Below are 14,959 nucleotides of genomic sequence, written 5' to 3' on the forward strand. Positions count from 1 at the left end.
TTTAAAAAGTTATTCAATGCAATTTGTCATTGAAACAAAACAAAAAATATAAGTACTTGATGTTATATAGATAGATGTTCAGTACGGACATATTAATACTTAAGAAACATGGTAAGGGATTTTGAGGGCAAAACAAAATGAGTCAAAGTTCTTGTTAAAGAGATTCTGAAACATTTTAATATACATAATTTTATTACAATCTTTTTTTAAAAATGCAACTTTCTAAAACAAATCAAAATTTGTGATACTCATTCCTTCGAAGTTTGCTGTGCTACAAGAAATTAAAGAAACCATTAAATATTTAGGAACATTCAACATCAAATGCTTTAAAATCTTAGTGTATGTAGTAACCCCTCAAAAAGCTACAATCTGCATTAAAAATATTTTCTCTACAAAGAATCTCATCAGCTATACAAAAATCTGTACAGTTTTTATACTGAAGCTAATGCTGAGCTTGAATTCACAGTCTTAGCCAAGCAATTGCCCAAAAGCACACACACATTCCACACACGATCCCCAGTTACTCATCTTCACCCTCTTCCTTCTCTTCTTCATCTTCTTCCTCTTTTTCCTCCTGTTCCTCATCTTCTGGTTCATTCTTCTTTGAGCCAACTGGCCTACCAGGGCTCTTCTTTCCTGCTTCACTTTTGTCCTTGGCCTGGTAGGCAGCAATATCTTTCTTATATATCTCCTTGAGTTTAGCTGCTTTCTGCTGATAAGGTTGCCTATCTTTGACTGATAGTTCAAACCACATCTCACCCAATTTCTTTGCAGTATCACCAATGGAGCAGTGTGGGGTGTGTGTGGGTGGGTGTGTGTGGGTGTGTGTGCACGCACACTCACTCTTCATCTGTGGGTAATATTCTGAGCAAAACAGGAAGAAAGCAGATGGTGAAGGCAGATGGTGGTCTTTTCAGAGCATCAGGATCTTTTTTTCTTCCCCTTCTTATCACCTTTGGGAGAAGTGTAATTTTTCATCTCCCAGTGGTAGTGAGCTTTGTCATTTTTTTGCGATGTCTGCAAACTTCCACCTTTCCTTGGCAGACATGGCCCTCCATCTCTCTGAACACTTCAAAGAGTTCTGATGCTTCTTCGTTTGCTCTTCCCAGCAGGTCTATGTGAAGAAGGTGTACACGGACATCTTACCCTGCTGGGTCCCACTGGGCAGAGCTTCTCTTCAGATCCTTGCAAGCACCTGGCTTCCATGAAGACACAACTACCCAGGACTCCAGAGTGAACTTCTAAAGCCTTAAAGCATAATACATATTTAATATGTGAGAGTAGTCAACAACTTTAATAAGTCAATTGGGTTAAAATATAGGTATGGGGAAACATGATTTAATAATGGGCCAGAAAGAAAACCTGTACTAATTTCCAATTTGTTATTGACTAAAATGTCACAAAATTAATTCATTCTCAATTAGGTAGAAAGACCTGGTGAGGAAGGAAATGCATTACTGCTAAGTTAAATTAGGTAATTCCATAGACATATTCACTTTAGAAACATATCCATTATCTAAAAATGACATGTCAAATAGTATAAACATGTGTAGGAGACAGAAATTTCAATTCTTAAAAGAGGATACTGTTTAAAAGGAAATGTACTCAACATCTGGCTTATATAACTGTAACTACTCTGTACATCATCTTTACAATAAAAAATTAAAAAACATTTAAAAAGAAAAAAAAGAAAGAAACCATGTATACACTTCCTCAACAGGCAGCTTCTCAGGTGGTTCCCAATGGACTTTAACTCCTGGTCTTAGATCTTTCCTCTAACATAGTCTGACTCACCTAGAGATTTGTTTCCCCTATGTAAGATCCAATACAAGTAGTGAGGTATCAATTCTGAGAGTAGGTCACTATAAGACTGCAATCTCCCTTGCTTATTCTCTGTGAACTCCTTCCATTCTTGCTGTAGAGGAAGCTGTTGGCCATATTAGGAATGGTGCCACTGAAAGAGGCGAGCTTCTGAAGAGGTTTCCCTAAAACCTGAGATGACACTTGGTTGCAAACTCTAGTGTAATACAAACTTTGGATTTTAATCAGCATGGAAAAATCATGGCCAACTCTCAGGAAAAGGTGTGATTAAAATGATCTTTTAGTGAAATCTAGTGTAAGAGCCATCAAGAGACAAAATAGAGGGTGTGACTTGGCTAAGATGTTGCAGTTGTGGATAATACCCAAACTAAATTGATAGGAAATCCCTTCTTCTTTTGAGCTGCGAACACACTTGTTTCTGTCTTAATAATAGTATTCATCCAAAGTGTATTACACTTTTTTCTGTTCTTTTGTTTTCCTTCCCTGTAGATACAGCTCTTTCTGAATATGTGCTATCTTGAATACTTGAATTCCCCAGGGCCTGACACAATCTGAGCCTGACACAAGCAAATATTCAACAAAATGCTGTTGAATGAATAAATGAATAAGGGGCTTTTGGAATATTTAAGACATATAGTGAATATGCCTTCAACCAAAGGACTGAGCAGAAATGGAGGAAAGGATGGTCATCAGAGCCAGTGAGAAAAAATAATCACTAGAATATGGTGACTGAATGAAGGAAAGAGAAGACACAAGCACTGTGACAATAGCTAGCCAAAATAATACATTTGAAGACAAAAGCCTGCATTGGTATAATGAGAGTGCCAACCAGGAATCTCATCACCCCTTTTCATTTTTCCAGCTGATATTCATTGGAGTCTAGAAGTGAAGTGGAGGATAGGAGTAGTGGAGGATCAGGAAGAAAAAGGTATGATTACCTCACTTTATAATATAAGAAAACATATTTAAAAGTGTATAGCAAATAACAAGCCCAAGAATAAAAGACAAAATTTAAGATGCAGGAAAGTGATGAAACGTGCCTAAGCTTTGGATACTTTGGCAAGATTTTTAAAGATGCTTCTAATTTTCTTTTGTTTTTAAATTCTACTCTGGTTAGTTGATTAGCTTATGTCTTGAGGCAGACTCTTGCTATGTATTACAACCTAGACTTGAATTCACAATCTTCATGCATCAGCCTTCCAAATACTAGGTCTACAGATGCACTTCACTGCCGCAATGAAGATACTTCTAACTGTAAAGGTCTCTAAGATTTGACATAAATCCTATGCACTTTGAAAACAATTATGTTTTGTGAAACACATCATAGTTTATAGAATAACCTCAGAGAGCATGAGCACAGGGCATTCATGTGTGGGTCAATGAAAATATTGTGATCAATCTATTTCAAGAGAATTGCAACTATCAAATGTCCAATCTCAAGGGAAAAACAGAGGCAAAGATTGTACTCTAGACAGCAAACTGAGTATCAGACCATTCCAGAAGAATGTGGTATTGATACACTTTATAGAATTTTAATGCCAATATATTCTGGCAATAATGAAATAGCTCATAATTGAGGAAAGAAAAAATATTAACAAAATCTTCCACAAAGATGACATGAATGTACAGATATTTGTTAGAAATTATTTTGTTCATTTTGAAACATTTTGAAGTATTTCTGGGTTATATCAAATTACCAAGCTTATAATGGTCCTGGGGATAAACTAGTGATTTAGGATGGGCTTATTTCCACTCCTACAAGTAGAGGAATTTTGTTTGGTTCATGGACTGAGGTCTAGTTCCAGAATGCAGTGACTCAGTGGACAGATCATAGCTCAGCCAAATGTCAGCCTTGATAAATTGAATCTAAATTGAGAAGTTTCTAACTTTCCAGTATCACTTAGAAATGCTCCATGGTGGGAAGGCAAGCTGAAATAAATCCAGATGCTTCTCCATCTTTCTACTCAACCATAGCCTCAGTCACTTGTTGCTACCAATAAATGTGCTAACCCAGGACAGCTGAGGGCTAGGACCTTGATCTTCACATTAGGGTTAGTGTTCAAGAAATGTTGAAAGGAAAAGTTGAATTTCATTCTTGTGCTGAAGCTACTATGAAAGTATTGCTGTTTGGACACCAGTTTGTTATGATCATCCTGGAAGATAAAGGCCTGTCCAACCTCTGAATGTATCTCTGCATAAACCTAAATCTAATGGCTTTAATTTATGTGCAGAACATAGAAATGCCTTGAAAAGAATAAATACTAGAAATAAGCATTTTTAGAACAAGAAGACCTCAAGCACAAAATCAGTGGGTGATTGGAATGCCTCTTTCCCACTGCTCCATGCTGTGAACAGAATCAAGCTTACTTTCCAGCTACAAAATCACATAAACACATTCCATTTTCTAATACCTCCTAAAAAACATAACAAAACACCACATATCAACAACTCGAAAATGTTGTCATAAAAGTGACTTTGAAATAATTGAATGTGTATTCATGTGTTTTTCTTATACAATTGAATACAAATCTATACAAGGAGAATGAACCATGTGTATGAATTCCTTCTAGTAAGATTATTGGGTCCAAAGTAATGGTAAAGTTGGCTCAAACCTATAATCCTAGCTACTCAGGAGGCTGCGATACAGAGGATTACAGTTCAAAGTTATCCTGGGCAGAAAAGTCAGGGAGACTACAACTTCAAAATTGCTGGCATAAAGCCAGGCTGAATCATGGCTCAAATTGCAGAGTGCTGGCCAAGCAAGCACATCAGGAAGAATGAGGCTCTGAGTTCAACGCTGGTTCAATGCTGGAAAAATCTCATATTTCTTATATATCAGAACATAGTCATGCTCTAATTTTAATGACCACGAGCTTCAACAACCAGTTTGTGCTCTCCAATTAGGTTTGTTTCAGAAATTCTGGGACCCTAATCAAAGAAATGTTCTTTGAGGCCGGGCTAATGCTCATAGAAAGAACATCCCAAATGGAAAACTTCATGCCAGTGATTGAAACACCAATACAACCTCTTATAAAGAATCTGACTTCATGAGTTCAATTAAATTAGTCATCCCAAGATTCCGCATCTCTTTCTTGGACTATTTGATGAAAGAAAGGTTAAAGTCGGTACATGGTTTTAACTGTGGTAGAAAATAAGTTACTATTTATTTTGCTTGCCAAGAAAATCAATAGTGTTTCTCTCTTTTTCTTTCCACTCACTCTCTGGCTTAAGAAATAAGTCCATGTATAAAAACTTTCCTGTGATTCATGGGCTAGTTTATGATTAGGAAAGTAATTTGGTCAGCTCTGATCCAAGTGGCAAATGAGAACTCAGGCCTCTAGGAAGGACTTCTCTCTGATATCTTTAAAAACTATTTTTGTGACTGTTTCCTACAGTTGCAAGGAAACTGTCCTTATTGTATAATAAGTTTTCTGAATCCCAGGTGAGAGACAGGATGTGTAGAATGGTTCTCACTGCCCTTGGCTGTTATTTTTACATCACAATAGGAAAAGAGAAAGCTAAGCTCAAGACCTACTAAGACTTTCACATTAGAATATGGGGCATTAAAGCAAACTTAAGAAAATGGAAAAATCTCCCATGCTCCTGGATTGGGAGGATTAACATTATGAAAATGGCAATATTGCTCAAAGCTATCTAGAAATTCATAGCAATACCCATCAAAATCCCAACAACATTTTTCAATGATATAGAAGAATTGATCCTAAAATTCATATGGAATAATAGAAGACACCAAATAGCAAAAATAATTCCTAGGATGAAGAACAGTGCTAGAGGAATATCAGAATCAAATTTCAAGCTCTATTACAAAGCCACAGTTACAAAAACAGCGTGGTACTGGCACAAGAACATTCCTGAGGAGCAATAGATTAGAATTGAAGACCCAGAAATGTTCCCACAGACCTATGGCCACCTAATCTTTGATAAGGGAGCCAAAATAATCAGATGGAAGAAAGACAGCCTCTTCAACAAATGGTGCTGGCAGAATTGACTGTACACATGTAGAAAAATGTTTTACATTATCCTGTACCAGAAACATCTCCAAATGGATAAAAAAAAAAAGTAAGAACAGATATCTAAAAATAATACAGGAAGGGATAGGGGAAACAGTAGGACTCCTTGACACAGGTTGAAACTTCCTAAAAAAGACCCAGAAACAAGATTATTACAAGGAACAATTAAATTTCTTTATTTAAATATGGGTGTTGGTCTTGTAGAAAATAAGGAAATAACCAACCCTCTCGTCAAAGGCATGGCTCAGGTGGTAGAATGCCAGCCAATGTGTGAAATCAAGTCTCAATCTCAGACAAAACATTTTTCTAAATTTTTTGCTGGTACAAGGCTTGAATTCAGAGCCTCGGGCTTGCTGGGCTTTCTTGCTTGGCTAGCACTTTACTGCTTGAGCCATGCCTCCAGCCCAGTTTATCTGGTTATTTTGTGCTTAAGGCTAGCCTTCTACCACCTGAGCCATAGCTCCACTTCCCACTTTTTGGTGGTTAATTGGAGATAAAGGTCTCATGCATTTTCTTGCCTGAGCTGGCTTTGAACCATGATCTTCAGATTTCAGCCTCCTGAGTTGCTAGGGTTACAGGCATGAACCACCAGTGCTTTCCTGATTCTATTGAATACTATGGCAGAGATTAGATAAGGAAAGAGAATAAGGAATTTTTAAATTTCATAATTCCTAAAGAATCATATGCCCTTGAAGTATTATTATTTAAACAAATAAAGCTTCTCTGTAACAACAAACACATAATCACAAAACATACACACATGAAAAGCCAGTCACCACTGGCTTTACTGGGTGTGATTTTACATTTTATCAGTAAGAATAAGCTGTCCAAGCAACATGCTTAGTTTATTACACCTCTAAACCATTTTTCAAGCTTTTGTGTCATTATCAATGTGTCAAACACAATCTGCTGCATTGTCAAGATTACATGAGAGAAACATAATTCTATCTCTAATACCTGAATTGGTAATTTGTACCACATGCTTTCTTTGAAAATATATCTGAGGTTTGATTAAAATACAGAATCACATTTGCAGACCTGAATACAGAGTAACCTGCAGAAATTAAGAAAAGAAAAATATATATCCTTCAACTTTGCTCCCCATTTTATGGGAACTGAACAGAGGTCGGAGAGGGAAGGAGTGTAATGGGAAAGTACAGCAGAATCAATGACGTCTCCATAACATGACAGATTGCACTAAAAATGAATTAAAGAATTCTGTTGTGTGTGGTAGAGGCAGGAAAATGTTAGGGTCTTTCTTCATAAGGCATTTCTTCTTCTTTTGTGAATAGTATCAGTAATATCTAAGGACAATCTATATCAGAATAATCAGTTGAATACCTACAAAGTAATTTTGTTCTACACCCTACCTTCAGGCCATATGAAATCACTTCCCCTAAATGTAGAACCTCAAGTGTGTATGCAGAACAAATTTCTCAGGTAATATGAAAGCACACAATTGCTTGATCTAAGTAACAATGGCAATTATTATTGCACTGTAGCTGACATCAATTGAACGCTTTCTCTTTTCTATCTTCAGTATTACTTATTATTATTACTTACCTGGAGCATTACCTGGCCCCTCTCGTGGCATCCCCAAGTGTGTATTTATTTCCCCATCCCACCATCACAGCAGCTAGAGCCTCTTAGGAGGTGAGTCATCGGTCTGACTGTACTCCCTAAAGATTCTTCATGACTTCCCTTCCCCTTCAGAATGGAATCCAAAGAGAATTCCATAGCCTTCATTAAGACCCTGCATCCAGTAGACTGCCTACTTCTTACCGCAACCTCCCTTCTGTCATAGGAGCCCCAGTTTCCACTTGTCCCTTGGAGGGAAAGGACGCTTTTCCCTGCAGTTCTTCACACTTACTATTCCCTTATTCTGGGAAAACTCTTCCTTGTATTATGACAAACTTTTACTCTCTCAAAGAAATTTACTTCCTCAAATAAATATTCCCTATTAAGAGCTGCCTTTATAGGAAGCAATCTCCAAGATGGTGCCTACAGCATCCACCTCCTAGTTTTCCTTGTCCTTTGGCATAATTTACTCTTAGATAATAGAGGAAGGCAATGCTGAGGGGAGTCACTTGCATGATTAGGTTTTGTAAACTATTACTTTCATCTTGCTGGAAGATTCTCTGTCTCATTGGCCCTGATAAGAGAAGTGGCCACATTAAAGAGGCTCATTTAACAAAGGAGCAGAAGCCTCTGGCCAGCAGTGAATATGGCCCAAAGCCTTCAGTCTAACAGCTACCAGAGGTCAAGAGCAACATTAGGAAACGTTGAAGTGGGTTTTTTCTTTTTTTTTCTCCAGAAGGGATCCTTACACTAATTGAGTCCTTGATTATATCGTCAGTGATTCTGAAGATAAGCCATGCCCAGATTTCTGATTAACAGGAACTCTGAGAAGATTAGTGGGTTACCAAAATGTTGGGTTTAAGTAGATATCAACGTCTGCATCAGGATCTGCTGAGCCTCTGTCTCCCTTCCTCCCTCACTCCATATCCCACTTCCTTCTTATTCAGAGGCCAGAGTAAGCATGTTTGCATTTATTATTTCTCCAGTATGCTGGAAGCATGGGGGAAAATCTAAAAGAAGTAAAGGTAAGGACCTTATTGTCAGGGGAAAACCATAGAGCCCCTTCTGTATTCTTTGATCTACCTTTCCTCAGATCATCCTAGTACCATCTGAACTTAGTATTTAGCAAGTCCTACAATGGCGGTAACAATGCTTATTGTGTGTGGAATCATTTTCCAGAGGTCTTCCAAGTTCATAGATGTGAGTTTCTATAGAAAACATTGTGCTTTTAGCATAAAAGAAAAAAAACAACATAGTTGTGAATCAGAAAGTTACATCAGACAGATTCTGGCAATTCCCTTAAATGTTGATCACACTACTAATAAATAACAGGCAATAGTGGCCTTTTAAAAGAGCAGATTCATATTTTAAATGTCAGTAAGCCAGGACATTTCTTATTCCCCTCCCCTTTAAATACACACTTAATATGGTGGAACTTTTAAGGGACTTGGTCTCTGTCTTCTAGATAAGAGCAGTTAAGCAGTGCAAAAATTCTATTATGCAGAAAAAATGGTCCTGCTTGACTGAGAACAGTTCAATTAATATTTATTTGAAATCTAAAATTATTTTAGGGCCAGATTATGCTCTCTATATGAATTGCACTTAAATCATATTATTCACAGAATTCTTTATATTTTATCATTATACTCTTGTCCCTATAGCACCCAAGTAGATGAAAAACTTTTTCAAATCATTTTCTTTGTTAATGTTTTTCCCAGAGAAACTATAATGAATGGGCTACCTGCTACATGCCCTGTTCCATGCTAACAGCTTATCATGTTATTCTATCAGCATGGTTAGAGAGGTATTATTATCTGCAATTGGCACAAGGTCACAGAGCACTGACCTTGGGCTGTGTTGAGCCCACAGATTCTAAAATCTATATAATCTTGATATTCTTTGATTCTCCTAATTCTGGTGGCTTACATTCTGGTGACTTACATTGGGCTGCACAATTTGAAAGGCTTCTTCAGTATTGGAGCAGAACTAATACTGTGTTTTATAATATTTTGTTTCTATTCTACCTGTAAACACATTACTGTGTTTTAGGTAAGTAGCTATGACCTTCCACAATACCAAGAACTTGTTTTAAAAGATTTCTTAATTTTAAAAGTTTATTTTATATAAAATGTTTTCCTTCTCTCCTCTGTATTTAGAATCCCTAAGTATCAGGGACCTACATGAAAGCTCTTAGAATTGTTCTTTTCTCCATCTTATTCATGTTTTCTGCAAGTCCATGTTCACTGCACTTTTTTTAAGCCACCATCACAGATCCACAGATCACCCATATTCTTGTAATGACAGTACTCTACATCTCTTTTTTTTCCTTTTTTTAAAAAAAATTGTTTGCATGTCTGTGGGAGGGGTGTGGCTCCTGGAGGACTCTGGTGCAGTCCCAGAACTTTATTGCTCAAGGCTAATTTCTATCACCTAAGCCACAGCTCCACATCTGCCCTTTCTGCTGGTTAATTGGCAATAATCTCACAGAATTACCTACCCAGGGTGGCTTTGAACTACAATACTCAACTTTCAGACTCTTGAGTAGCTAGAATTACAGGCATGAGCCTCTAGCACTTGGCTTCTACCTGATTTATCACCTCTAGAAAATATGAAGTCTCCACAAGGATTTTTGTCTCCTGCAGGAGGAGAGTTCACATCATAGGGGCCAGTGAGAGAAGAGAGAGGGGAGGGGAGAGGAGAAAAGGGAGGGGGAAGAGGAGAAAGGAAAGAAAGGAGAAAATGCCTGTTATCCTACACTTGCATAACACCTTAATTCTCTGTGTACTTATTTATGAACTGCTTTAGGACAAGCTTGGTGTAATGGAAAATACTCCAGTAAGAAGCAAACATTACTTGGAGAGTGGCAGAACTCTGGTTTATTGTGCCAGCATTCCCAGAGGACTTCCTACTCCTAAGTCTGAGCCCCTATCAACAGAAGTGCAAGCCTTTTATAGAGCATAGGCATATCTCGATGGTTAGTTCCTTGAAACTTACTTGCAGTCACTTTTTTTTTTTTTTTTACCAGATTTAGCTAGTTCTGATAAAGGAAGGTTTTCCTTATCAAAGGCACCTGACTTGTGGGCACAAGATGAAGATTAACTGAGAGTTTCATCACACACTCTTAGCAGAGTAGGCCATGTATCATTATTATATTGCAAAAAATGAAAAAGAAGAAGAAAAGCAGAGGATCAAGAAAGACATGTCTCTTCACAGCTATGAGTGACACTATGGGATAGGGAGGCTTCTAGAGATAGAAAACTCATAGTCCCCTATCAGAAGTCCAAAGAGAAGCCTAAGATTATTAATACTAATAAATTACTGGTGCTAATGTTAATACTAATATCAATAATGATATTATTTCATTTGTATTCTTATGGAACTTACAGATATTTGAGTTGCTTGAACACAGTGTGAAAAGTTTATTTTCGGTTTAAAATACTGACAGTTAACCAGGCACTGATGACTCATATCTGTAATCCTCAGAAGGCTGAAATCTGAGGATCATGGTTCAAAGCCAGCCCAGGCAGGAAAGTCAATGAGACTCATCTCCAATAAACTATCAAAAATCCAGAAGTAAAGTTATGGCTCAAGTGGTAGAGTGCAAGCCTTGAGCAAAAGAAGCTCAGGGACTGAGCCCAAACCCTAAGTTTAAGCCCCAGGACTTTCAAGGAAAAACAAACAAGAAAACCCTAGTGGTTAGAATTTAATATGACTGATTTTAACTAGATCAAATATTCTGGTAGATCCACTCATGTAAGTTATAATTAGTATAGATTTTATGATGTTTGTCTGGCCATTGAGATGCACCTAAATATATTGTTTTCTTAAGTGACCCTTTCTGGTGGCAATTTTCAGAACACAGTAAAACTATCCCACTGCACTCCAATTCAGGGAATTTATGATTATGACTCAGAAAAGTCTCACCTTTTGAGTACCCTTGGCATTGACATGGAAGTCATTTTCACTTTCAGCATCCTATATCTTCATGAAAATAAAGACGTAAGAAAACTTGAAAATTTCTCATGGTGACAAATCTGTGTCTTCAACTCCCAGCTTCCAATGATCCCAATAGATGTTAGTTCTGTTATGGTTTGATGTGAAAGGTCTCCCTAAGCTCACACGTTGAACTGTTGGGTCCCAGAGTGTTGGGGTCCATCTCCCCCCCCCTGGATGGAAGGGGCTTGATGCACCTCCCCCCGCTGGGGAATGCGGCCCTTCCACCCTCTCTACATTGGAATCCGGAGAAACCGGTTGGGCAAATAGCCCCCCAACTCAGCCGGCAGCCAGCCCGGCGCCTACCAGCCCCGCCCTGGTTCGGCGCGCTCAGAGTGAAAATAGCCCTTGGAGGTCATGTGACAGCTCTTGGCCTATCGGAATCCTGGCCAACCCCCTTCCTTCGGAATCATCTCCCCTTGACCTTCTCTCAATAAAGTTAGTTCGCTCTCAGAAGCCAACTCCATGGTCTATGTACGCTAGCTCCCAGGGAAGGATAGCGGCCACATTACCACGTAGGTCACGCGCACGCCAGGCCGGAGTGACCCCTACATCTCACTCTAACTTACCTGCAGGCTGAGGGTTAGGGGAGAGGACGATACGAAGGGTAATAAGAGAGAAAGAAATAAGCATCCGAGCCGGGTCAGAGAAAAAACCCCAACACCAGAGGAAGATGATATTGATAGTTCTATAATCTGGAGGAGGCAGAGGTTAGAATTAGAAGTCAGGTCATGGTCTTTAAGAGGATATTGAGACTCTGGCTTCTATTTCTTTCTTTTTTTTTTTTTTACTTTTTCCTGCTGCCATGAGGTGACCAGCATTGCTCCATAACCCTGCCTTATCTCCATCATATTCTGCTTCACTGTAGGCCCCCAAACCATAGAGCCAACTGAACATGGATTAAAACCTCTCAGAGCACATGTCAAAACTAAACCTTTCCTCCTTTTAAGTGTTTATTGCTGATATTTTATCATGAAATGCAGTATCCTGGCCACCCAGGATTAGCACCCACTACAAGAAAGTCACCAGCACTCAGTGAATCAGGCTAGGAGTCCTTATTTAGCTGTGCACAGCATCTTCTCTCCACCACTGGGATGGTAAAGAACAGCAATGAGCCACCACAGGGCTGGATTTTTAAAGGTAGAAGCTATGCATTCTACAGCAGGTGGTCACATAGCACTGATGCTGGGGCTTAACACAGGGGATAGAACAAGTCACAAATGGGTTAAGCAAGCCATTTACAGAAGCAGAATTTCGTGGTCAGGTTGACCTAATGGCATCTTTATTTTAACAATCGTTACCATGTTCCTCTAATATCAACTGAGCAAGAATGAGTGGGCTAAAACAATCCAGTACTCAATCATAAGTGGATCAACCTAACAGTAGCCATGGCATTTCTGTATCTCCTACTATGGTTGCTACCTAAATACAAAGAGGAAAAAGGACATATATATATATATATATATTATATATTATATATTATATATATTATATTATATTATATTATATATATATATATATATTATATATATATATATATGTTTCTGCCACTGCTTTATTTAGAGAAATGCTGGAGGTAATTGGTCCCCAAAGGTATGTATGCATAGAGACTTTATAAAAAGGACAAACTCCTAAGAACAACCTACTACACAATTTCTTTTTGTTTTCTTATTTATTGTCAAAGTGATGTACAGAGAGGTTACAGTTTCATACGTTAGGCCTTGGGTACATTTCTTGTACTGTTTGTTACCTCCTCCCTCATTCCCCCCTCCCCTTTTCCCTCTCCCTCCATGAGCTGTTCAGTTGGTTTACACACTACATATATTTTTAAGTGTCAAAGTACAAGGCACTAGTCACATGGGTGGGGTTGCAGCCCTCTAGCATGGAGTCACCAAAATGGAGTTATAGAAGCCAAGAATAAACTCTAAGACAGTGAAATTTTACAAGCCCTGTTGTTTTTAGGAGCTTGGGGGACTACATTTTTCCTTGGTTTTCACAAATAAAGACAAAGTAATAACCAACACAGGTTCTCTTCTTTATTTCCATAAAGTTTGTTGAACTTGATGCCTTCTTTGGATTTTCAAGCCTAAGTGAAGAATGGCAAATAGGGATGAGATTAGAAGGCAAATGCAATATTTTGTCATAGCTGTCAACAAAGAGAAAAAAGTTTCTGTGGTTACACAAACACACACACACACACACAGATTCAGAGGAAAACAATGCAGAGCATAAATGAAAGAACTAAATTAGGAACAAAGGAGTAAGGTGCTACACACCTGCTATTCCTGCCCTATCATAACACTGCACCCAGCCCTGGAAGGGTCCCTTACGTCTAATCAAGCTGATTACATCAGAGCAGAGGAAGTGCTATGCTACTCTTTTGGTAGTTGTTAATCTTTCTTAAAAAATTCACTAGAATAACATCCATCTCATGAGCTTTCAGGATCTCCACACATAGGTAATTTTTAAGCCATGTTCTAAAAGATTGCAATGTCTGAGTCTCTTGCTCTGAGGCGAATCCAAAATGGTATCATAGTGGTTAACTGTATTATAAACCAGCCAAAACACCAAACTCTACATCAAACATGATGAAAATTTGACTAATAAAAACAAGTGTATCAGAAGTCATTAGCAGGACTGTATGACAGGATTTTTGAAAATAATTAGATTGAGGATACCACAGGATCCTTTCTGGCTTGAAATGTTCAATGCCTGGACGATTGCTTTAAGATTTTTTAAGATTCCTCATGGTCATAACTTCATGTGGAAATTACCTTTATAAAATGGAATTATTTTATATAGTCTTGCTCCAGTCTCCAGCTTCACACCAAATTATCTCTATACTGCCCTTCAAATTTCGCAAGATATTCACTGTTTCTTCAGAAATACACTGCTTTTTCCATATGTGGAGTCTTCCTGTTAAGCATGAAGATTAAATACACGTTCGATTTTCATTGTCTTTTGAAGGGACAGTAAATGTAGTATAGAAGATTGAAATCACAGGCACCGTTTTCCTGCTAGGAAAGTACACCATCAATTGAGCTGTACCCCAGTACTTTTTTAATTGTTTTTTTCAAACAGAGTCTTGTGCTTTTTTTACCCAGGGCTACCCTCAGAACACAATCTGCCTAACTGTCTCCCAAATAGATGGGATTACAGGTGTATGCCATCATGCCTGGCTTGTTTTTGAAATAGAATCCTGCCAACTCTTTCTGAGGCTGGTCTTCAGACACAATCCCTCTATCCCTGCTTCCAAAGTAGCTAGAATTGTATATGTGCACCCAGCATGGTTCTCCATCTCTTTTCAGGAATACTTAAAGACATAAATATGAAAACCATTAAGAACAAAGCAAATAAGCACAGAGACAGGACAGACAAGATTTAGCAAGAAAATATGGATACTGGCAACATTTATGATTGGCAGCTGGCTCCCAAAACAAGAAAACAGTAATCTAATTCTAAAGTGGGATAAACCAACAAAATGCAAATTGATGGTCACCTTGGGGCCCTCTTAACTGGTCTGGAAATTGAGGTAA

The 14,959-nt window shown here is 38.2% G+C and overlaps 1 pseudogene; it reads right to left on the bottom strand.

Annotated features, from left to right (window-relative positions):
- Positions 1-520: 520 nt before the first annotated feature.
- Positions 521-14,959, bottom strand: part of LOC125347604 — a 112,607-nt pseudogene continuing 98,168 nt past the window's right edge.

This window comes from Perognathus longimembris, chromosome 3 (genome assembly GCF_023159225.1).
Source record: "Perognathus longimembris pacificus isolate PPM17 chromosome 3, ASM2315922v1, whole genome shotgun sequence".
In the NCBI taxonomy this organism is placed as follows: domain Eukaryota; kingdom Metazoa; phylum Chordata; class Mammalia; order Rodentia; family Heteromyidae; genus Perognathus; species Perognathus longimembris.